Genomic DNA, 23,293 nt, shown 5'->3' with positions numbered 1-23,293 from the left:
TCACATATTGAAAACAGGAGTACATCTGCAAAATGTTTCTGCAAAGAATTTTATGGATAAAGTGCACCAGAGGGATGATCATTTAGAAACTCAGCTGATTAATCTGATGGCATGCCAGCGTGGCACTAAGGAATATTAGTACCGTCGTCATGGAGAATTGAACTGTATCCTACGGAACTTAGGAACTCCTACATGGCTCCTTACCCTAAGCTGTGCTTAATAATCTTGGGATGATTTACTTGAATTTCTTCGAGAGGCAAATTCCAATATAAAAAATATTGAATACAAGATACCTGGAGAAATATGCTCTTTGGATCCTGTTAATCTATGCAGGTATTTTAATCATAGATTTGAAGCTATGATGTCTTTTATTTGCAATTAAAAGAAATCTCCTCTTGGAGAAGTTGTGGATTTCTTTTGGAGAAAGGAGTATCAAGCAGGAGGTGTTCCTCATATTCATATGCTATTATGGATCAAGGATGCCCCAACATTTGGAACAGATTCAGATGATACCTTTTTGTCTTTTATTGAAGAATATGCCACATGTGTTGTACCCAAAAGCACAGAAGAAAAAAACCTAAGACAACAAGTCTTACGATTCCAAAGCCATCGATGTGGAAAATACTGTTGACGAAAGTACAAGACCAAGGATAAGTTCTATACCAAATGTCGTTTTGCATTTCCATGTCCTGTAATTTCCAAAGGAAGAGTGAACATTTTTATATCAGCTATGCGTCATGCCATTACAAGAAAGTCTCCAAAAAATACCTACAATTTAGGAAGAAGCGAAGAGTCAAAATACATAAATGACTACAATCCGGTTATTCTGCCATGTGGAATGCTAACATGGATATTCAGTACGTTGCGGATGATTCGATTGCTGTTGCTAGATATATAACAGCCTACAATATAAAATCAGAAAAGAGGGAATTGAAAGAAATTTGGGAAAAGATTTATCACGAAAAGAGTCTAAGTAAGAAATTATACAGTTTCAGTTGGAAGATGTCATCCCATCGAGAAATTGGAGCATATATATGCTCAGATCGGTTATCATCTGCAAGTCTATACTCCAAATCTAAAATGAATTATTTGGGTGAAACTAGGTCTTGCTGCAATACGAAATTGGGTACTGAAATCTGTTCAAGAAATTGAATATTTAGCAGAAAAAGATCCAGAAAGTGTTGATATTTTGAAAACAAATATGTTGGACACATATTACCCAAACAGAAGTCATCATCTTGAGAACATGTGTCTCTATGAAGTGCTGCAAAACTACACTTTAAACGGAACACTACAGAGAGCATCAATGATGGAAAATATGGAGTTATTGGTTCTGAAGGATGTTTGCTGAAACAAACAAAAGTAAATTTGATTAATCACAGGAAGCTGAGTTGTGACACTGTTGATAAAAGGGAATTTTACTAGTTAGCCCTTATGCAACTGTTCAAACCATGGCGATCAGAATTGGAATTACTTGGAGAATATCAGAGTTATGAAGATTCCTTCAATGCTTGTAAAGATACCATACAGTGCACTGTTTTTACAAATTATATGAAAATGTTGAACAACAAAATTGATCAAGAAGCAACTATTGCAGCTGAGATTGCTAGAGACGGTTCTCAAGACAGTCAAAGTTCTGATGCGCTGAGTCAAGATTCACTAGGACAACTAATTGTTGAAAATGAAGCAGCAATCGTCATGAATGAGGTGGAAACAGTAATGCATCAAGCTCAAGAAGATGTAACGGACTTAGCAAAGTTGTAAGAACAACTAAATGTTGAACAGAAAGAAATATATCAGCAAGTGAGACAACAGATTTATCATGGATTTCTTCATAAAAAGTAAGAATGTACATGCAAATGCTTTCAACCTAAATGTATGTGAGTGGACAAGCTGGTACAGGAAAAAAAATCTTAATTGAAGTAATCACTAGTTATCTACAGAAAACCACTGAGTCACATGGGTCTTGTGTTGTAACTGCTCCAACTTATCTTATCTTATCTCAAAGGAGTTTTCTATAGCGCTCTGTCACCATAAGTTTCCTGGCGCTGATTGGGTGCTGAGAGGTGTGGAGGAGGGGGACTAGCCAAACTGTGTGAAAAGATTGGTTTTCAAAAGTTTTCTGAATTCCAGGAGGGAGTTTGAAGATTTAAGCAAGAGGGATAGCGGGTTCCAGAGTTTCGGAGCAAAGTAGGCAAATCTACAGCCACCAAATTCTTTGAGCTTAATTGGGGGTGGAGCTAAGAGTTGGCGATGAGAGGACCGTACGTTACGTACCGGACAGTAGGGAGTGACTAAGGATTTAATGAAGGAGGGAGAAGTTCCAAACACAGCTTTGAATGTCAGGCAGCTGATCTTGAACGCAGCCCTCTGTTCGACCGGCAACCAATGGAGTTTGCGGAGTAGTGGTTTCGCAGACTGCCACTTTGGGATTTTATGCGCCAGTCTAGTCACCTGGTTCTGCACAATTTGAAGCCTGTGGAGAAGATATTTGGGTATTTGGGTAGGCCATGGTACAGAGAGTTAGAGAAATCCAGGCGGGGGAGCACCAGGGCAATCAGAACTTGTATAAGGGCCTCAGGAGTAAGGAGTAAGGAGATGGGAGACTTTCCTGATTGTTCTTAGCTGAAACATGCAAGATGACACAACAGCACCCACCTGAGGCTTGAGGGAGAGCTCTGTGTCAATGATAACCCCAAGACTCTTTGCTGACTTTGCCGGAACTGGCGGGGAGCCAAGCTCCTCCGGCCAGAACTAGGGGCCCCAGTAAGTGGGGCTGTTACCCGGGAGGATTAGCTCTGTTTTCCCCGGGTTCAGCTTGAGCTGGTTAAAGTTCATCCATTGCTGGATGTGTAACATAACCGCTTGACAGTCAAGAGCAGCATTAGGAGTGTTGAGGGGGAAAATAATTAGCAAATTGTCTGCATAGTTGAAGACGGTAATGTCCCACCTCTTCAAAGACTGGATGAGCGGTTGGAGATAAAGATTGAATAGCAGAGGGGACAGGGATGATCCCTGGGGCACTCCGCAGGTGGATAATTCCTTAGCGGCCATGAAAGGGCCTAGACGAACCGCCTGGGTTCCGCCGGCCAAAAAAGATTTGATCCAGGCAAAAGCCAGGACCGAATGCCGGCCTGTTCGACACGGTGGAGAAGGATGTTATGGTCCACCGTGTCGAACGCCGCCGACAAGTCCAATAAGCCGAGCGCCTGAGGGGACCCTTTATCGACATTGCCCCTTAGAGAATCCATAACTGCCGAGCTCACAGCCTAGGTGGAGTGGGCAGGTCTGAAGCCGGCTTGATTAGGTTCGAGATAGTTGGAACACTCGATAAACTGAGAGAGGGAGCTGGTGACGTGCGCCTCCAGGAGTTTGGATAAGTAGGGCAGAAGAGAGATAGGCCGGTAGTTGGCAAGGTTCTCAGGGTCAGCTCCGGGCTTTTTCAGCAGGGGTACTAGAACAGCCTCCTTAAAGGAGTGTTTAACAGAATCAGAATGCAGTCTGGGAGAGCCAGGCAAATGTCGTGAAGAACAGAGGGGGGCAAAAATCGTTGGGTGAGCCGGATTTGACCCAGCCAGCGAGTTTGGCCAGAGTGGAAGAATCAAGGATGGGGAAGCATGATAGTGAGAGTGGATTCCCTGGAGAGGGAGTTAATTTAGCAGCGGGAGAGGCAGGAGGGATAGTATTCTTAATCTTAATAATTTTTTCAATGAAAAAAAATATTTAAGTATTGCAGGACTCTTGGGTGGGGGCTTGGGAAGGGAGGGTTCTGGCGTCAGACGTTAGCTCACTCATAACTCTGAAAATCTCCTTGGACTTGTTAGGGGCAATGAGGATCCTTTCAGAGATGTGTGAGGATTTCGCTGCTATAATTGCACTTTTTTATTTCTTCCGTGCAGCGACGTATGCCTCTCTGTCGGTGGGCGAGTAGTTACGTCTCCATCTGCGTTCCATCTGGCGCAGTTCAAGCTGCGGAGTTTTCAGGGAGGTGTTAAACCACCTGTGTGATTTGCTATGACGGGAGCGAGGGAATCTGGAGAGGGGGGCAAAACGGTCGCTGGCTTTTGTAATCCAGCTAGAAAAATCATCCTCCAGAATATGAACAGTCGCGACACTGCGCGGTGGGGGGTGATTCTCGGCCAGAAAAGAGAGGAAACCTTGAGAGTCAAGGGCGCTCCATTTGCGAGCGACCCCACCTGCCAGGGGAGGAGCCTTAGCACGACCTCTGACTGTGATCACAGTGTCGATCATATGATGGTCCGACCAGATGCAAGGAGTGATCACAGGACAAGAGAACATGAGGTTGTGGGTCCAGATATGATCTAATATATGGCCCCTAATGTGGGTAGGAGAGGTGACAAGTTGAATAATGTTGAATTTAGAAAGGACTTCAAACAACTCGGCTGCATGGGGGCCAGCGTCGCTATCATTGTACCAGTAGTTAAAGTCGCCAAAGATGGCAACTCGGGCAGATGAGGTGATCAGGTTAGCTAGCTGTTCGCTAAAAGTGATGGGGAACAGAGGCATAGAGTAGGGGGGCGATAAAGAACAATGAGGGTAAGAGATCCCTCCCCCGTTTCCAGGCTGATAATAAGATTGTCCAACTGGGTTAGTAGCACACAACGTTAAAGGAATTAATTACATTACATCATTTACTGATGCTCCCTGTGGAGCATGAAAACAAATCGGAATATCACAAGCTATCTGGAGGAGCTTGTTGTGAAGTTTCAAGAGTGCTGAAGAAAGTGAAACTTCTGATTATTGATGAGGTAAGCATGGTCTCAAACTTAATTCTTGCTTTCGTGCATTTAAGACTGCAGCAAATTCTTAAAACAGAGTATGACGTGTTATTTGGAGAAAAACATGTCATAGTTTTTGGAGATCCACTGCAACTTTCTCCAGTTAAAGGACAACCAGTATTTAAAACACTTGCGCATGAAGACACCAGAAAGTCTTTGGGTAGTGTTGGAAATATAAACATTTGGTCATATTTTGAATAGAAGGAACTCATTACAAATATGCGACAGGCAAATTATGTTGATTATGAAACTATTCTTCAAGATATAAAAATTGGTGTACTGATAGAACATGGCTGAGAAGCTTTGCAGAGTTGATTACTTTCCAATTTGTTTCCAAATGAAAATGTAGTTCCTGAGAAAATATATATGAAAATTGCAGAAAACAAATCTGTAATCTGCTTAATGCCAACACTGCATGAGTGTTCTATATTCAACGAACAACTTTGGAACCTGGAAAATGAAGAAGTAATATAAATGGAAGCCATTGATAAAATTGAGCATGAAGGAATCACTATTATTTTACAGAAAAGTTGAAAACAAAATTGGATACTTTAGAAAAATCGATATCTAATACTGCTGGTTTAGAAAGTAATTTATATGTATGTAGAAACTGTCAGGTAATTTTAAGGCATAATTTGGATGTAGAAAAAGGTTTAGTTAAAGGAGCAATGGGCAAAATGATGGATATTGTTAATTATCTGAATAAAGATGGTATTGAATTTTTAAAAATTAGAAGGCAGAAAAACAAAATAATGTGATTGCAAGCAAAAAGAAAAAGGACACTGTTAAAGAGATTGATGGTTATCAGTTTGAAAATAGTTCAAGTGTCGACTGCTATGCTAATGTAGAGGTCCATGTTGGTTTTTTTCTTGAAGGTTTGCAACAGCAAATTATAGATAATCAGGAAGAAAGATTGTGTTCCTTGTTGCATTGCATTGCATTGCAAAATTGAGAACTGATAAAAGTAAAATACAAAGTGTTTGTGATATTCATAATCTTTTGGATGTATGTTGTGGTTCTACACAATTTACACAGAATATCCAACAAGATGCTCAGGAATTTCTAATGCATATGCTTACCATATTGGAAAATGAAGGTATACAAATTGAAAACCTTTTTGCCTTTGTTATAAATGGGAACATCATTGTGAAAATTGCATGTATGCATGTAGCACTAACATAGACACTGAAAGATTTATATATTTGACATTGCCAGACTGTCAATTAGTGTCTTTCAATAAACTAGTTAAAGCAGCAAATCAGAACATGGAGTGCAGGCAATGCAAATCAGAAATGTTATCAAAATTATTTATACAAAGATATGGACAATATATAATCTTAATGATGTAATGTTGTACAGCTGATGGAAGAAAATGAGAAACTTTAATAAAACATTTTGTAGCAAGTCAACTATCAATATCAGGAAGGACTTTTGTAGCATAGCAATAATTTTCCATGATGGTCCTTTGTAATGATGCTCAGTTAGTTTTTAAACAACTTTTGCCAAGCGAATTACCTAATTACTACCTAATATTTTTAAAGCCAAAGTTTTAGGAACAAAATTCGGCCCCTGAGGAATTTATTAATATGTATTAATATGAATACTGTTGCAAAATTTCAGTATAACGGATTTCAAGAATACCATTTGGCCTTGAGGAAAGGTGTTTGTTTGAATTACAGACTTTCTCTTGCACATTGTCTCGGCGTATAGTTTTAAGTAACAACATTTACAATATTTATACATTTAAATTATACATTTTTTTACCAGTAAGCATTTTATATATGTGTGATTTGCATTTTATGGTATTTTATTGAGGATAGATTTTTGTTTTTTTAACAATCTTATTGATTGTTTTTTTTTGGCAGCTGTTATGTGATGAGTACGATTGAAATCACTGTTTCTAGTGAAATTCAATATATTCTGAGAACAGCAAAAAAGGCAAAGAAAATAATTTTTGAAATGTAAAAATTATACTCTTTTGTAAAAAGTATAGTACTATGTATTATAACTGTATTTTTTCTTCGCTTTTACAGATTCTAATTCTGAAGTATCACATTTACACAAATTTATTTTATAAAGAAAACTGAAAAAAGTCTAGCATTTTTTATTTCTATTAATGTGAAGGTAAGTTTAACTAAGTATTAATACGCACAATAGCCTGCGTTTGCAAACAGGTGAAGAAAATGGAGAAGGACGGAGTAGAAATATGTGGAAAGAAGCTCTGTGGGTGTTTTAAGTAACAGGATAAAATTAACATGCATACTGAGGGGCAGATCTAGAAGAAAGTGCCACAGTGTGGCACCGCAAGCCCTTTGGCTGCTGCATGCTGCGGTACTTTTGGAGCACAGGAATGCAACATATCTACAATGATATGTCGCTTTCCTGTGCTCTCTCCTGCACTGGCACAGAAGCAACTGCCAAGCGCCGGCGCAGGCACCCTTGCACTATGGTGCAAGGATGCCTGAGCCATGAGTAGATTGTTTCTGTGCAGGTTGGGCACCTTCCTGCACAAAAACAATCACTAAAAGTGTTTTCCTCTTTCAATGCATGCTATATAATACAGCATACAATGAAAGAGGAAAAAACGAGGCGAAATGAAAACATTTCTCCTCGTTGCGCCTTCCTACACCAACTCTAGGGTGGTGTAACATTGACACACATCTCCAGATTGATAATTGCTCGCAAATCTGGAGATGTGTCTACTTCCATGTGTGTTGCTTGGGAACACCCACAGAAACACCCATGAAACGCCCTTTCACAGCAAAGTGCTGCGTGTGAAGGGGCCTTATTTACAAGGAAAGGAAAAGTCACTCAGGGTGACTTTTCCTCCCCTTGTAAATATGGAGGAACCCCATGCACCACCAGTACATCACGAAAACTGATGTACTGGTGGCGCAGAGAGCTTGTAAATCTGCCCCACAGTGTCACTGGGGACCAACAAACCCAGCAGATATGTATAGAAAGCATCCTATGCCAACAATATGTCACTTTTTGTAACATAGTGATAGCGTAAAAAAATCTTTCATATTTACAAGGATCGGAAAAGTCAGTCTGTGCACCTTTTCTTTTCCAAGTAAATACAACGTCATCATACACACGGCTTTACGTTGAAAGGGCGTTCTATAGGTGTTGCTGTGCGTGTTTGCACAGAACACTCACAAAACAAGAAACATCACCTGATTTATCAGAAATGAAAAGTCTGGACATGTGTGTGAATAGTGTACCATCCTGCAATTGATGTAGCGATGCACAACAAGTAGAATTCTTTTTATTTCTCCTCATTATTTCTCTTTCAATACATGATAAAATGCCCACTATACATTGAAGGAGAAAAATGTGTTCATTGATTGTTTTTGTGCAGGAAGGTGAGCCTTTTTGTACAAAAATATACTACACATGACACAGATATTCTTGCGCCATTGTGCAAGGGTGCCTATATCACCACATGGATGTAGTTTAAGCAGCAGTGCAGAGAGAAGCACAGAGTTAAAACATATTTATGTAAATATATGCTGCATCCCTGTGATTCAGAGGTACCTTAGCATGCTGTAGGTAAACAGCTTACAGTATCATGCTGCAACACTTCCTTATATTTCTGCAGTTACATTAACCATACACCACAAATGCATTCTTTCACTCAATTATGCAGTACGTATACATTCATCTAAACTTTAACACACTAGCATACAAATTTAGCTCCTTCTTTAACCAGAGTAGTTAGTTCTGAAAATAACTTTTTTTGTACTTTAATGTATTTTTTTCTATTTTTCCAACTTTTTTTTCGTTTTTTTTTTAAAGAAAAAAGTCAACAGGACAAACAAAACCATGTACTTTGAGGGAATAAAAAAAATAGCATTGATGTTTAGCAATTGCTCTGCAAGCTAGGTCTACTGACTGCTTCCCATAAAAATTAAAATTATTGCACTTCACGCAGTGCATTCTAACTTTCACAAATTGGGGACGTATGTCTGGTGGTGATGTTGAAGGTGATGTCCCAGAGGTGATGGAGGTGCATTTTGGCGCAGTCTTCTAAATTCTTTGTGAGCATAGTTCACAGGATGCAGGGATTGGAGGTGCTTGCGCATACTAGCAGTGCCACAAGAGTATTTCTTGTTTGGATCTCCTCTGGGTAGCACTGCCTGGCAAATCTTGCATGTCACCTTGGTGGCATTACATTTCTTTTGCCCCTCTGGAAAAGTAAAAAATGTCAATATGATGGATGTGTATCTTTCGGGAGGGGGAGGTTCTGGTAGACATTGTTCAGCAACAAAATCATCAGAATCAGATGATTCTTCCAGTGGTGTAGCCATTTTTGTCTCCAAAAAAGAAATTCAAGTTTCCAATGAAGGAAAAGTGAGGTTCTTCTCAGGACAGGTCTTCTCCTAAGGAAGGTCTAAGAAGAGTAAATGAAATGGGTGGTGTTCTTCAATAGTTAGAACTGTAAGTGTTATAAACCAATCAAATCTCTTTTTTTTGGTCAGATAGTATCCGCGTTGGGTGCGTACAGGCAACATGCACCTAGCGCGACTTCGCGAAATTGCATTTAAAAGTAATATGTTTATTAAAACTAAAAGAATATTATTTTTTTTGCCTTAATAGTTATATTAAATACATGTATATATATTTTTGTCAATTTCTCTCTTCACCCACTCCATCGAACATGCAGCGGCTGCCTCCGGATGGGGGGTGAGTCCGTCAGTGTTGCACAACAACTACGCTACGAATCTTCGGAGCACACTCGGAAGTCCAGGTGAGATTTATATCTGTAAATGCATTTCGACATCGGCCTTCATCAGTACACATAAATCCATAATATGTACACAGCACGGGGTTTCTTAAAAACAATAATGTCTTCCCTTATTGGTGGGGCTTCTTGCACTTCTAATTGGTGTCATTTCCTTTGTCAGGGGTGTGTCTTACAGCGAAATCTTTTTGTATATCGAAACATTTTGCTGAAGTCGCGTGCCGACCACGTTGAAGACGTAGATGACATCATGCGGAAAAGCGCGAGCGTGGCATGGCGTGATACGCATATATCGCGTAATCTCTTGAAGCCACGTACGGGTCGCATAGCATGAAAATACACACCCATCGCACACCTACATGGATCGTACAGAGCAATTCTAAAATGGGGACTATGTTCCACGCAGTTCTCGAGGGGGGTGCGCTTTGGGTGCGGGACTCCTGAAAAAAATTGTAAAAAAAGAAAATATTATAAAAATATTGTAAAAAATATAAGAAAAATAAATAAATAATACAAATTTTAATAAAAAATTTTAATTAAAAATTTGTAATGTAATCTAAATAAAATAAGATATGTTAAAAATAAATAGATTTAAAAAATGTAGTAAATCAGTATCAAAGAAATAAATATAACAATGAATACATTTAAAAATTGTCATTGAAAAAACCTTTGAAATTCACTGAAAAAAACATAGGTTTTACATATGTTATAGTTAGGAATTAGCATTTAAAAAACCTTTGAAATTCACTGAAAAAACAGGTTTCGGACATGTTATCATTTAGGAATTAGCATTTAAAAAACCTTAGAAATTCACTGAAAAAAACATAGGTTTCAGGGGTGTTATAGTTAGCTGGACATTTCACTCGTACAAACCCATTGAAATTTCTCTGTTATAGTTAGTTGTACTAACTGTAACCCACGTGCCCGCAATCCACTGCAGATGATGTCACATATTACATCATTCATGACATGGTCAGTGGCATCACTGATGACATCATCCATGTGACAATCAGATACACCTCATCATACACTAGTATAACCTTTCATCACTCACTGTAAAATATAGAGTACCATATTTGAATCCATTGACACAGTAATACAAGTTTCTAAAACCAACTCAGTGATTCCTAGAGCTACACACACATTTAATCATTTATCTATAGATTCACTCATACATGCTGTGAATGATCAATAGAACACTATCAAATATACTTATACACCTATATCAACATTACACACCAGCACACATCCTATTTACTTATGCAGTCATCCTGCTCACGTATGCAAACAATGGATCATACTTACATTTACTTACCTACACACTTATACAAACACCACTTCATTTATTCATATAGATAGTAACTCATACTTAGTGTGTAATAAAATCACTATTACAAGTATACAGTCATCCATACAGTCAGTCATACAATCACTGAGTCTTATGTGTACTTATTTAAATACAACAAATGTCACATACACTGCCTTTTATTTTTCTAGTTTGTTGGACATATTCAATTGAGAGATATATTTGCTCATCACCACACACATAAAGATATTAACTCATGCAAACAACTGCTATAACATGTAGTCTTAACCTCATATACCTACTGAAATAACTATTCACACATCTTTGGGCAGTCACACACACCCTACCAAACCACCCACACATTCACTCTCCCATACAAATACTAGGTTAACTAATCAATAACTAATATAGACTTTCACGTAGCTTGTAAGCAACAGGTGCAGCAGTTTACACAAAAACTGACAAAGTAATACAGATATTCACACAGTTTAGTCACTATCCAATATTTTTAGTGAGACACTATAAATTAGTCAAGTAAACAGTCAATCACACTGCTTCTAAATTCTCCATCCAGATATTTATATATCCACTCATTCTTCAATACAGATTGATATATATATATATAATAAATAATTGAATAATGAAGCCAACCATATTCAGTGAATGATGTCATCAGTAAACGTCATCAGTGATGTCATTTGAGATGTAATCAGTGATGTCATCAGTGATGTCATCAGTGATGTCATCAGTGATGTCACTTACTATGTCATGAATGATGTAATATGTGACATCATCAACAGTGGATTGTGGGCACGCGAGTTACAGTTAGTACAACTAACTATAACAGAGGAATTTCAATGGTTTTGTACGAGTGAAATCTCCAGCTAACTATAATCCCCCTGAAACCTATGGTTTTTTCAGTGAATATATATATATGTGTATGTATGTATGTATATATATATATATATATATATATATATATATATATATATATATATATATATATATATATATATTCACTGAAAAAAATAGGTTTCAGGGGTGTTTAAGTTCTTTGGGCTATTCTCATGTACAAAACCATAGAAATTCCTCTATTATAGTTAGTGCTACTAACTATAACTTGGGAGTTCGCAATGCACTGCTGATGATGTCACATATTACATCATTCATGACATGGTCAGTGACATCACTGATGTCATCACTGATGGCATCTCAAATGACATCACTGATGACATCATCCAGTGAATGTGATTTTGTTTGAAATGTATATATGTATTATATATGTATATATATATATATATATATACCAATCTGTATTGAAGATTGTGTGGATATATTACAGTCTGGATTGAGGATTTAGTAGCTGTCTGACTGTCTGTTTAAGTGAGCAATTAATAGTGTCTGGCTAAAAACATTGATTAGTAACTAAACTATGTGAATGTGTGCATCACTGTCTCTGTTGTTGTATTTCTGCTGCATCATTTGGTCACTAACTATGTGAGTGTCTATATTAGTTATTGATTAGTTGGCGGAATATTTGTATGGGAGACTAAGTGTGTGTGTGGTTGGGTGGGGGGTGTGTAACTCTATGCATAGATGTGTGAGTGGTTGATTGACTAGGTGTATGGGTTTAAAAGTACATGTAAAAACAGTTTTTTGGGTGACTGAGTGTGTTTATTTGTGTGTTGGTGAGCGAATATATGTCTCAGTGGTACATCTCCAACAGTGTACAAAAATAAAAGGCATTGTATCTGAGAGTTGGTGTATATAAATAATTATACGTAAGAGTGATTGTAAGAGTAACTGTATGGATGAGTGTATCATTGTAACAGTGATGTTTTAACATAGTAACTATGAGTTACTATGTGTTTAAATGAATGAGGTGTTGTGTGTATAACTGTGTAGGTGAGTAAATATAAGTGTGATTGATTCTTTCCATGAGTGAGTAGGATGACTGCATAACCGACTAGGATGACTGCTGATGTGTCATTTTCTATATAGGTGTATGAGTGCATTTTATAGTGTTCAATTTATCAGTGACTGCATGTATAAGTGATTCTGTGGGTGAATGGGTAGTTGTGTGCGTAGACTTAGGAATCATTGAGTGTGTTTGTAGTAACTGGTATTAGTGTGTCAATGGTTTTAAATATGGTACTCTGTATTTTACAGTGAGTGTTCAAAGGTTATACTAGTGTGTAATGAGGTGTATCAGATTGTCACGTGGATGATGCCATCAGTGATGTCATCAGTGATGTCATTTGAGAAGTCATCAGTGATGTCACTGACCATGTCATGAATGATGTAATATGTGACATCATCAGCAGTGCATTGCGGGCGCACGAGTTATAGTTAGCAGAACTAACTATAACGGAGGAATTTCTATGGTTTTCTACAAGTGAAATGTCCAGCTAACTATAACACCCCTGAAACCTATGTATTGTTCAGTGAATATATATATATATGCGTATGTATGTATGTATATATATATCTTCACTGAAAAAAACATAGGTTTCAGGGGTGTTAAAGTTAACTGGTCTTTTCTCTTTTTTTGTTTTTTTTTTATTTTTATCCTCATTAGCCTTTTCGCCACCCATTTCTGAACAAACGATACCACCCATGGGCTTTTATCTCATATACCAGCTTTACCAACAATGGCTCATTCAGTACACCTTCGAATATGGAAACTCTTGTGCAAACCAACCCATGTTTGAGAGTCCTTCTCTTAAAGCAGTGCTACCATTTCAGTTAAATCTCCTGGGACGGAGGAAAAAGAAACCGCCGGTGAGATAGGCCAAGACCTTAATCATCTGATTATTATTGTGTAAGTCGCCTTCTCCACACCAGAATTTCCCTCCCTCACCGCCAGAATTTCCCTCCCTCACCCAAAGTGTGTCAAGAATGGTAGCCAAAAGTTGCGCTTTTTCTTTATCTGATCCAAGGTATCTATTTTAGCGGTGTATCTCATGGCTCGTAACCAGTCTGAGATCGTAGCAGATAAGGGAGACACCCATAATTTGCAAACGGCCCTCCGGGCCTGGAGAATCCCGTAGAAAACAAATTTAGCTTTGTCATCCATATCCTTACTCTGCAAATTATATCTTCCTGTTATAATTAGTTCAGAGCTTACCTCTATCTTCTTTGAATCGTGCTCGTTTTCTCCCCCTGTGCCTTTCCCGCCCCGCTCCCCGCTTCCCACCACCGGCCATGAGTCCACGCCCCCTTTGTGTTCTGTACCCTCCCCGCTCCCGCCTCCCAGCTGCTCCTCCCTCCCACTTGTCCTTAAATGGAAACCGCGCGGCGCAGGTGAGTGTGACCTGTTCTCAGGACACCCCCGCGCCGCACAGCCACCAGCTGTGTGTGTGTGCCCCCCGCTGCTGCTCGCAGCCTCGCTGCTCCATGTGCCTGCCGCCCTAGCTGCCCGCCTCGCTTTACTTTCCCCCACAGCTCCGCCGATCTGTGACTGTACTTCATTATTTTTTGTATTTCAGCCTTGTTAGATTGTATTGTCTTGAGTTTGTTTAAATTAGTACTTTATCCTCTGTGAATCATGCTCGTTTTCTCCCCCTGTGCCTTTCCCGCCTCGCTCCCCGCTTCCCGCCGCCGGCCACGAGGCCACGCCCCTTTTGTGTTCTGTACCCTCCCCGCTCCCACCTCCCAGCTGCTCCTTCTCCCACTTGTCCTTAAATGGCGACCGCACGGCACAGGTGAGTGTGACCTGTTCTCAGAACACCCCCACGCCGCACCACCACCAGCTGTGTGTGTGTGCCCCCCCGCTGCTGCTCGCAGCCTCGCTGCTCCATGTGCCTGCTGCCCTAGCTGCCCGCCTCGCTTTACTTTCCCCCGCAGCTCCGCCGATCTGTGACTGTATTTAGTTATTTTTTGTATTTCAGCCTTGTTAGATTGTATTGCCTTGAGTTTGTTTAAATTAGTACTTTATCCTCTGTGAATCGTGCTCGTTTTCTCCCCCTGTGCCTTTCCCGCCCCGCTCCCCGCTTCCCGCCGCCGGCCACGAGGCCACGCCCCCTTTGTGTTCTGTACCCTCCCCGCTCCCGCCTCCCAGCTGCTCCTCCCTCCCACTTAGCCTTAAATGGCGACCGCACGGACGCGCAGCGGTCAAGCGCAGCGGGCGGGCCGATTGTGCGCCAAAGGCAAGCCCGTCTGCGCCCGTCCGTGCCTGGACCGCACCCAGCGCCAGGACCCCTGTCCCCCGCCGATGCAAGACTACCTGACGGACCTACAACGCGCCGCCCTCCACGCACTCAAACCAGGCCGGAACCCTGCCTGCTACCGAGCCACCTCGAGACGCACCCACGGACCCTTCGCCTGCCAAGCCTGCTGATTCACTTGCCTCCGGACCTGCCCCACCCCCGCCGAGTCGAGCACCAGCAGCAACCACCTGAAGTGCATCCTGCTGAACACCCGCTCCGTCCACAGGCACGCAGTAGAACTCTGGGACCTGCTCGAAGCGACAGCATCGGACGTCGCCTTCCTCACCGAAACCTGGATGAACGCCTCCTCAGCGCCCGACATCGCCACAGCCATCCCGGACGGATACAAGATCACCCGGAAAGACCGCATCAACCAGACGGGAGGAGGCATCGCCATCGTACACAAGAACACCATCCGCATCTCGACTAACTCCGACGAAACCTTCCCCGCCGCCGAGCACCTGCACTTCCAGATACACACCGACCCCAAGACCACCCTCCGAGGCACCCTCATCTACAGACCACCGGGACCACGCACACAGTTCAGCGAAGACATCGCAGACTTCACGCCCTTCCCTCCTCTGACTACATCCTCCTAGGGGACCTCAACTTCCACCTGGAGAACAACAATGACAGAAACACCACCGCCCTGCTGGACAACCTCGCCAACCTTGGACTCAAGCAACTGGTGAACACCCCCACGCACTATGCCGGCCACACGCTTGACCCCATCTTCTCATCCAGCAAGCACGTCTCCTTCAGCCACGCCACCGGACTCCACTAGACCGACCACAGCTGCGTCCACTTCAGCTTCAGCAGAACTAGGACCCACCACCATCCGCAACCGGCCCCCCGCCGCAGCTGGAGCAAGATCACCGCCGAACAGCTCACCGCCTCCCTCAGCCAGAACACTCACACCAGCACAACGGACCCCAACGAAGCAACCAGCAACCTCACCAAGTGGCTGCCCGCCTGCGCCGATGACCTCGCACCACTAAAAAAACCCTCCCAGCAGACCCGGCAGCAAGAAACCCCCCTGGTGCAGGTGGAGGCGAGGGTGAAGAACCTACGGGTGAGGGCGAAGAAGAAATACTTGCTCTAGAGTACTTGGAGGAAAGCACAGAAGAAGAAGAAGAAGGAGAACAACAAAAAGTCTCCCCAACTTCAGTCGGGTCCCCACAGACTCTACACCAATCAATGCTAAAAACAATAATGAGTAACTCGATGACACAACTCACAGAGAAAGAGGCTGAAGCTGAAGTTGAGGTAGATATAACCTCACAAGAGCAACAAAGGAGAGCGGCAGGGCAGCAAGTTGAAAAGGAAAAGGGCGTAGACCTACATGACTTGTTGCCAGAGGAACAGGACTCAGATCACACGGGTGTAAGCAAAATGGAAGAAATAATGGGGTCGTGCTTGGATAAAATGATGGACAAGATTTTGGGGGAAATGAGAGAGAAATTCTCAATATCTGAAGGGAATCAATCCAAAATCCAAGAAGTAGTTGAAAACCTTGACCAGAAACTAAATGAGTTACGAGTAAGAGTAACAGCTGTGGAAAATGAACTTGGCTCTTTAATTAAAAAAGTTGATGCAAACCAAAGGGAGATACGGCTGATAAAAGACAGTGAGAGGGCAATCAAGGAAAAACCTGAATCCCTGGAGAATCAGGGAAGACGCAATAATCTTAGATTACTGAATATCCCTGAAAATATGGAAGGGTCAGATATAAAATCGTATGTCAAATCTTTGTTAGAGGAGTTCTTCCCCTTGTCGAAGGATAGTGAGTTATCAACAGACATTCAGCGAGTCCACAGGGATCCTTTCAGGAAAAGTAAAGATCGAAAAGCCCCGAGGAAAATACTAATAAATTTCAGAACCTACTCCCTGAAGGAAAGATTTCTTAATGAAGGACTAAAAAGTGGATCTTTTAACAAAGACAGTTGGTCATTCCGCGTCAGGTCGGATATATGTAAGGCTACTCAAGATAGACAGTGGGAATTGGGGCAATACATGCAAGAATTAAAAAGTCTTGGCGCAAATGTGCAATTGAAATTCCCTGCTGCCTTACGAATAATGTGGAGAAATAAAATGCACAATCTAAGGGAGCCGAAAGAGGTAGAGAACCTCATCCAGCAAATAGAAGATCAAATCGAAATTGACAAGATTAACACCTTGGCTGCTGTGGTTATTTTTCCCCTGTGCTGTAAAATTCAGGATGCCATATATTCATGACGAGCTCAGCTCGTCATCAGCACACGACCACCGTGGCTGATGACGAGCTGAGCTCGTCATCAGCATCGAAGGGGTTAATAAAAGCCTAATGAGGAAGCAGGAGAAATTAGAATAAGCTACTGAATAACTCTTTGGTTGCAAAAGAAAGAAGAATCTTAACACGAAAATAAACTAAAAAAACTAAAAGCCTAGAAAATTTAAATGAAAGGGGAAAGTGCAGGCATAACAAACAATTAATGTGTAACGAAATAGCTGGTGATTCGGAGCACGAAAAGGGTGAAAATACCACCTGAAAAAAGAAGAAGGGAGGCTTCCTCAGGGTGGGATGTTAGGCCTGCATTGTACAGTATTCATGTAAGATATAATTGCAAGTGGGTGGGGAGCAAAATAGGGAAAAAACCAAAAAAAAAACTCAAATTTGGTAAAAAAAGGTTTTCGATGGGGACGAGATGGTCCTTTTCAATTTTATTTTCAATCAACATTTTCCTTTTAAAACGGAATGGCGAGAGAAAAGATGATAAAAATACTCTCATGGAATGTTAATGGACTTAGAACTCCCAAGAGAAGAAGAAGAATCCTAGAGTATCTGAGAGAGGTAGAAAGTGAGATAATTATTCTTCAGGAAACACATTTGATAAAATCAGAGTGGTCTCAAATTGTGAAAAACTTACACTGGATTGGCTCAAGCATTCATACTTCACAAGAGTGTAATATAAAAGGGGTGGCAATTATCATAAAAAAATCCCTCAACGCTAAACTAGAATTGGAAGAGATAGACAGAAAGGGAAGATGGGCAATGGCTAAAATCAGGATAGAGGGTTCCACATTTATGATAGCAGGATATTATGGTCCAAACATTGATGACCCGGCTGCACTCAAGAAATTATATTCAGAATTACTAACATCCACAGCCCCAATAATTGTAGGAGGAGACTATAATATTATATTAGATCCGACCGTAGACAGGCTACCTCCTTCTAAACAAAGGAATTCACCAAAGATGAGGGAATGGCTGGGGATATACAAAAAAGACCTGAACCTAGTTGATATGTGGACACAAAAAGGTGAAAAAACATACCCGTTTACATTCCATAATAAAAAACTTGGACATAAATCCAGAATAGATTTCTTTCTAATAAGCAACTCACTTCAAGATAAGGTTAAAAGTATTGAACATCAACCAGCTCACCTATCGGACCACTCGGCAGTTCAATAAAAACTGTCATTAACACAAAGCTCAACAACAACTAGATGGACATTGGATCGATCAATCCTAACAACGGAAGAAAGTGTGGACACACTGCTAAAAACCACAATTAATTATTTTGCAGAAAATGGTGAGGAATCCTCCAAAAGAATCATATGGGACACATATAAAGCAGTAATAAGAGGACATTTACTCAGTTTGGGAGAGCATAAAAATAAGCGAAGGAAAACGGATATAAAGACATTAGAAGTAGAAATTAAGGATGCAGAAACACAACTGGGAGCCACCCCATCATCGGTTTCTAAAGAAAGACTAACTGAGTGGGTCTGTAAGTTAAAAGAGGCTTTAACAGACTACTTGGAGAATATAGTTCAAGAGAAATGGGAGAATAGTAAATTGGCTAAACACGAATATGGGGAAGGCTGCGGGAAAATGCTAGCTTGGAAGTTGAAAACAGTCCAGACTAGGAATACTATGCTATCTGTATATACTAAAGATCAATCAGCCTTACGCGAAGATGACGCTTCAATAAGACAAGAATTTGCAGACTTCTTCTCAAATATATATAAAGAAGATACTAACCCAACGAATGAGAACATTAAGGAATATTTAGAGGGAATAACAATGCCAAAATTAACGGAAGAGGAAGTTGTTTTCTTAAATAGCGACATAACATGTGAGGAAGTTAGAGCAACCATAGGTAGTTTAAAGAAGGGAAAAGCGGCAGGTCCTGACGCCCTTCCCAATGAATTCTACATAGCCTTAAAAGAGACTTTAATCGGTCATCTGACAAAGGTCATAAACAAGATTTATGTGGAGCATGGAAAGATCCCTGACTCGTGGAACGACGCCACAATAAGTCTTATATTAACCACTTGGCTGCTAAGGGGCTGAGGCCCTTATCATGAGATTTCCATTGAAATGAATGGGAGGGGCATGACGAGTTACCCTTGTCATTAGCATCCAAGGGGTTAAAATCGGGGGAAAGATCCAAAGTCTTGTGAATCCTACAGACCAATTTCATTACTTAATTGCGACTACAAATTGTTTATGAACATAATAGCAAAAAGATTATCAAAGTTAATGCCGAATTTGATTGATCAGGATCAGAAGGGATTCCTAAAGGTCAGACAAATTCAAGAAATAACGCATGAACTATTAGCGACAATCGATGTAGCCATATCAGAGCAGTTACCCCTCAGGACTATCACCTATGATGCGGCGAAAGCCTTTGACCCCGTGAATTGGTCGTTTTTAAATAACATAATTGAGAAAAATAATCTGGGAAGCAATTTCGGCCATATGGTGAAGGAAATTTACACGAACCCTAGAGCAAAAATAATAGTGAATGGGAGCCTGACAAGTAATATCACTATTCAGAGGGGCACGAGGCAAGGTTGCCCCTTGTCGCCATTGCTTTTCAATTTATATATTGAACCCTTGGCTTGCTCGATCAGAAATAATACCCAAATAACACCTTTCAAATATCAAAATTGGGCAAAGAAAGTGGCATTATATGCAGATGATCTTATGGTGTTCACGGACAATTACAATAATTCAGAATTAGCAATTAAAGGAACAATGAATAACTTTGGCAAGGTTTCAGGCTATTTGATTAATGTTAGCAAGACAGAGGCATTGAGTTGGAATAGTAACACCAAACCAGCATTCTCAAAGGAAAAAATAAGATATTTAGGGATCACCCTAACTGAAGACCTGAATAAAATTCCACAACTAAATTTAAATATAGTAGTAAAAGAAATGAGAAGACTTCTTAAAACATGGTCCGGTCTACTACTAAACTTTTTGGGCAAATCAAATGCAGTCAAAATGACCATCATCCCCAAATTCATGTATCTTTTTAATACGATTCCGTTGGAGTTTAATAAAGCAGCCCTCAAGAAGATACAAGGAGAGATATCCAGCTTTATTTGGTCGGGGAAAAGCACAAGAATTGCGTGGCATAAACTCAGGAGAAGGAAGGAACAAGGGGGCATTGCAAGCCCTGATATTATAGAATATTGTAGAGCATTTCAGTTCAAAAACTTTAGAACGCTGCTAATGAAGCACAGTAAATTCCCAAATTTTCTGCAGCATCTTACAAATGGAGAAGACTATTTCCTTTTCAAATTTGGCCACCCCAAATTTTTTAAGAAAGTTAAATTGAAGCTGCTAAATAATGCGGTCAAACTATGGGCCCAGATTAGAAGCATTTTGAAGATCCCATATTATAGTAATATGGCCCCAATTTGGGATTCACCTGGAACACCAGAATGCCTCAAAGATGCATTATCTAGTATACTTAGACAATTAGGTTTTGAAAAGTGGGGACAACTTCTATGTGAAAATGATCTAATGACATGGGAACACCTATATACAATTACAGAAGGGAAAGTGTCGAAGTTCAAATATTATCAATTAAAGAGCTGGGCTAATACCATACCAAAAGGAATAACAGATACAGGAAATTTTGAAGAAGAAATGACAAAGGAATCTGCAATAATGAAAGAAACTAGATTCCCAGACCTGAGGCGGAAGCCGGGTTCTGGAGGTACGCTATCTTTGTTTTAAAACTGTGTAAATTGCTTTTAAATGTTGATTTGAAAACCTCTAAAAGCCTACCTGACCTCGTTGGAAAACCACTCTATTCCGCCCTCATACCACACAGCCGACTGATCGCTGCTGCGGTAATTGTTTGTCGTTGTTCAGCGGCCGCGCAGGCGTGCTTGCTAGCCACGCCCCCTTGAGGCCACGCCCCCTGCCCTGTTAAAAGGCGCTGCATCTGAAGCCTCAACAGAAACTAGATTCCCAGACCTGAGGCGGAAGCCGGGTTCTGGAGGTACGCTATCTTTGTTTTAAAACTGTGTAAATTGCTTTTAAATGTTGATTTGAAAACCTCTAAAAGCCTACCTGACCTCGTTGGAAAACCACTCTATTCCGCCCTCATACCACGCAGCCGACTGATCGCTGCTGCGGTAATTGTTTGTTGTTGTTCAGCGGCCGCCATCGCAGGTGTGCTTGCTAGCCACGCCCCCTTGAGGCCACGCCCCCTGCCCTGTTAAAAGGCGACGCATCTGAAGCCTCAACAGAAACTAGATTCCCAGACCTGAGGCGGAAGCCGGGTTCTGGGAGTACGCTATCTTTGTTTTAAAACTGTGTAAATTGCTTTTAAATGTTGATTTGAAAACCTCTAAAAGCCTACCTGACCTCGTTGGAAAACCACTCTATTCCGCCCTCATACCACGCAGCCGACTGATCGCTGCTGTGGTAATTGTTTGTTGTTGTTCAGCGGCCGCCATCGCAGGAGTGCTCGCTAGCCACGCCCCCTTGAGGCCACGCACCTTCATTTCCCCATATCATGTGCCTGGGCAGGAAGCGCAGCGGACGAGCGCAGCGGGAGCGCCGTTTGCGTGCCGAAGGCGCGCCTAAGGCAAGCCCGTCTGCGCCCGTCCGCGCCTGGACGGGCCCAGGGACCAGGCAGAATGAAGAATTCATCAGGTATTCCTCCCTCGAACTGCATTCTCTTCAGAATCCCGCTCTCCCACCCCTTGACCCGACCACACATGCTCGCCTAAAGGCCAGCAATATTCTTTCTCACTATCACATGCAAGAACCGCCCCCTATCTCATCTCAAAGACCTAAAACCAATAAGCTCCCCCCTAAACCCAATCTCCAGACCTTCCGATGTCTCTATCTTAATACCAGATCTCTGGTTAAACACCAACAAGATATATTCCTGCTCCTGAAGTCGGATAGACCAGACATACTATTTGTCGCTGAGACATGGCTCACTGCAGACTCCTTGCCAGATATTCTCACAGCCCTACCATCAGATTATTACATCCTGTCAGCAAATAGAAAATCAGGAAAAGCCGTTGGAGGTGTTGCCGCCATCATTCATAAAGACCATACGTTTACCACCTTACCTCCCCTAGACTTACCAGATACGGAAAACTTAGTCATCAAATCTGATACCGACACAGGCACCATGGTGCTAGCATTGATCTACCGACCACCTACATCTATGCCTTCCTTCCCAGCTTCCCTGTCTGAGCAAATAGCAGGTCTAGTCGTCGACTATGACAAGGTCATGGTCATAGGGGATTTCAATTACTGGTACAACAACCCGGAAGCCGGACCTCATGCCATAGAACTTTTCGAGCTCCTCTCTAATTTAAACTTCCATCAACACGTCCTGATCCCCACTCATGAAAAGGGACATATCCTTGACCACATCTGGTCTCACAACATCTCTACCTTCTGCCCCACGGTCTCACCATGTATATGGTCTGACCACTACCTATTGCAATTCTCCATCACCACTCAGGGTCACCCAAAAAATCAAGCGCCCTCGGGGGGGGTCAGCCAGGAAATGGAGATCCCTAAACCTCCAAGATTTCCTATCCACCCTGACCAACTCCATCTCTACCCGGGGACCAGACATCAATCTGATGGACAAAGCGCACACCGAGTGGCTCCTCTCTGCATGCAACAAACATGCTCCCCTCACCAAGTTCTCCCGCGCCCGTCGCATGGACGCCCACAGATGGTTCTCTGCTGACTTAAAAAAGCAGAAACTAGAACTCCGCCAACTAGAGAGGAAGTGGAGACATGGCTACCACGCCATAGACAGAGCATTATACAAGACAGCCCGCAAAAATTATAAGAGCTCTATCCTATCTGCCAAAGCAACTTTTTTCTAAGACAAAATCTCCAACGCCCAAAACAAATCAAGGGAAATTTTCAGAGTCGTAAACGACTTATGTAACGATTCCAGAACCCCTCCCTCTCAAC

This window comes from Lissotriton vulgaris, chromosome 5 (assembly GCF_964263255.1).
Source record: "Lissotriton vulgaris chromosome 5, aLisVul1.2, whole genome shotgun sequence".
Classification (NCBI taxonomy): domain Eukaryota; kingdom Metazoa; phylum Chordata; class Amphibia; order Caudata; family Salamandridae; genus Lissotriton; species Lissotriton vulgaris.
The sequence above is the reverse complement of the archived record's forward strand: the minus strand, read 5'-3'. Positions refer to the sequence as shown.